Genomic DNA, 3283 nt, shown 5'->3' with positions numbered 1-3283 from the left:
CACATAGAACAGAACTTCCAAGTGGGGTCTGAGGAGAAAGGATGGGCCGGAGAGCAGAGAGGCAGGGAAGAGCAGGCCCCCTGGGGAAGATGCGTCTTGGGAGGGAAGTGGGAGCAGCTGAGGCAGAAGATGCGCAAAGGCTCCCAGGATGTGCGCACAAGGAAAATTCAGTTTGTGTAGAACAGTAGGTGATTTGGGGATTGAGAGGGAATGACAGCTTTTAAAGGTAGAAGGGATAGCCTAGGGCTGGGGTACCCTCCTTAAGGGGCAGCTGGCTGGGGTCCTCCAGGAATGGGGGTGTACTGTGGAACTGCTGGGCAGTGTAGCGAGTAAGGACGATGCCAACAGCCTCTATGAGGGCCAAGAGGATGCCCTCCATCATTGCTGAGCCCATCATGGCCAATGGGCCACGGCAGGCAGCCAGCACAGCCCCTGTCAATGCTCTGATGGTGAGGGAGTTCCAGGGACCTTCTTTGCTCTGTAGGCGCACCAGGCTGCAGCCGATGGTGGAGAACTGGTCCTCCCCAACACATCGCGAAGCTACCTCCAATCTGGGGTGCTTGGATCCTCACAGTGTTGACACTACCTCTCAGCTGGTGCCGAATTCCGACAGGGGCTCTGCGGAAGTCCTTGATAGCCTGGAAGACTGCATCGCTGATGACGCCCATAGTGAAGGCTCTATTGCAACCGTCCCCAATTCGCCACGGGCAAGGCTCCCGAGCATACTCTTCCATGGTAAAGGTGTCCGGCCGTGCAGTCTGGCTCGGTTCAAGCTCTCTTTCTATGATGTAGAGGTACTGCAAGGATGTGGCTGTCCTGCCAGACACCGTAGTTCTCAGTCCACCTGTCTCTGACTGGGCCCAGAGGACTAGCTCTGGCCAAAAGAACCTACGTAAAAATGATGCGTCTCATTTCCCAGCTGAGGGGGACTGCCTTCCCTTCCCCAGCCTCTGGAGGCTACATGTTCAAGATGACAGCATTATAGCAGGCCAGGGGCCTGGATCCCTGAGCCCCTGCTTGGGGGGCAGCTGTCCAGGAACATTGTCATCGGACTTGTCACAAGCAAGAAATAAACTTGCATTGTGTTCATCTAATCGTATTTTAGGGTCATTGTCATGGCAATTAGCCTATCCTATCTAGTACAGCTATACTAGGAACTTCGAATAAGCCCCAGAGCAGAAGCTCAGCTATTTGGTGATCCACAACTTGGGGAACCCAAGGATAAGCCCACTCATCAGTCTTGGATGATACTGACTTTATTTATTTATGAAGAGACGACCACATGCCAGACCCTCTTCTCCATTCTGGGGATGCAATGCTAGGATGACATAATCCACCAGCAGGGGAGACAGATAACAAGCTGACATGCTAAGTGCATGACTTGTAGGATCAAAGCATCACTGACTTTGTCTTGTCCTGCCCGTTCGAAGTAAATTTAGTGGTGGTGAGCTTTTCCTGCATCAGAAATGTGGGCAGATCTCACGATTGTTCTGTCCACTCCTAGGTTATAGTAGTTCTTCCACTTTAAGTTGTAAAACAGTCTTAGTTTAAGAACTGGAATTCCTGGCGCAAGATAATAATTAAGTTCTTCAATTTCACCCAAAGGTTGAATGAAAGCCTCTGAGTTTGGACCTGTTGGTGGCTTCCTGACTGCAAGGAAAGGGGTGGAACCAACTCCCGCTTTCTCGTATTGCATCTTCTTCCCATTCTCAAGTTCTCATCTCTGGTGTTCTGCTCTTTTCAGGGTGGGGGTTTTGTGCGTGAGAGGCAGGAGTGTGTGTGGTAAGGGGACAGGGCAGTTCTTTCTAGACTGGGAGATTTTGTGTTCTCTGGGCCTGGCAGATGATTAAAGCTGACTCCTTTGGGGATTCCAGTCACTGTAGTTCTTCTGGCCCAGGTAGATGCATCTTAACTGTGAGGGGTTATCTTCTACTCTCCCTTAGCCTCTAGGAGCCTAGCCTTCACTCTCAGCTTCTTGTTGTTGGGGTCTCTGCACCTTCTAGAAGCCCCCATTGGGCAGAACCCAAGACAACCCCTTTTTGATTCTTCTCTCGTGGTTCACATCGGTCCATAGGAAATACTCAAGCATCTCTCATCCCAACAGGTTCTGGAAGTAAGGCCTGAACCCAAAACAGCACCCTCTATCCTGTTTTCCTGTTAACCATGTTAGGTTTCTCAAGTGAGAATCATGCACGGGTCCAATATCCCCTCCTCCCCTCTCACCAACCTGAGAGGGTACATAGTAAGCTCTCTGAGTGGTCCTCTAAAACCCTCTCTTTCCAGACTTGGAGGAGGTGGCTCTCCCCATCTTACTACCCCTTCCCTGGGGTGGGATGAGCTGGCTCTCTTAGGACAGCAGCAACTCCTTCCAAAGAAATCCTCTACAAATCCCTCCTTCTTCATGTTCTTTTTCTTTCTTTTTCTTTTTCTCTTTCTTTCTTTCTTTCTTTCTTTCTTTCTTTCTTTCGTCTTTCTTTTTTTTAAAAAAGATTTTATTTATTTATTTGAGAGAGGGAGTGAGCCTGAGAGAGAGAGATCACGAGCATGGGGGAGGGTTAGAGGTAGAAGCAGACTCCCCGTCGAGCAGGGAGCCCAGTGTGGGACTCAATCCTAGGACCCTGGGATCATGACCTGAGTCAAAGGCAGACGCTTAACTGACTGAACCACCCAGGCATCTTCCTTCGTTTTCTTACCTCTTTTTTATATACTTGATCTGGCTGAGGGGACCAACAATCATGAAAATGTTCTTGACCATTTCCCTTGTAGATTTCGTAGATAGCTATCCAGCTTTGAAATTCACATTTATTGTCTCTTGGTGTTTTGGTGGAAACTCCTACTTTAATGTTACACAGGAAACTTCTACTTTAATATTACACAGGTAAACAAATTAAAGAGAAGGTAATTGCAGATAGTAATCAGCTGCATAAAGAAATGAAGTCAGGGTGATGGGGCAGAGAGTGGCCCAGGGGAAGAAGAGCTAATTTACAATGTGTGATCAGGAAGGCACCTAGCTCTGAGAAGGTGGCAATTTGAGCTGTGACCTGAAGGACAAGGAACCAGTTTTGCCAAGATCCTTTTGCCAAGGAACCAGTTATGTGTGTGGTGAGGGGGGGTGAAAGCATTTCACAGCAAATGCAGAATCCCAGGTAGGAACAATTTGGTGCATTCAAGGAAGGCTCTAGGGCTGGACTGAATCAGCAAGTGACAGAACATTGGAGAAGCGGGCAGGGCCAGGATCCTGTAGGGCCTTGAGTGTGGTAAGGGTTTTGGATTTTTATTCTAA

The 3283-nt window shown here is 48.9% G+C and overlaps 1 pseudogene; it reads right to left on the bottom strand.

Annotated features, from left to right (window-relative positions):
* Window positions 1-220: 220 nt before the first annotated feature.
* On the bottom strand, window positions 221-734 carry LOC118533303 (mitochondrial import inner membrane translocase subunit Tim17-B pseudogene; annotated as a pseudogene).
* Window positions 735-3283: the final 2549 nt, after the last annotated feature.

This window comes from Halichoerus grypus, chromosome 5 (genome assembly GCF_964656455.1).
Source record: "Halichoerus grypus chromosome 5, mHalGry1.hap1.1, whole genome shotgun sequence".
Lineage (NCBI taxonomy): Eukaryota > Metazoa > Chordata > Mammalia > Carnivora > Phocidae > Halichoerus > Halichoerus grypus.
This window is presented reverse-complemented; position numbering and strand designations above follow the sequence as displayed.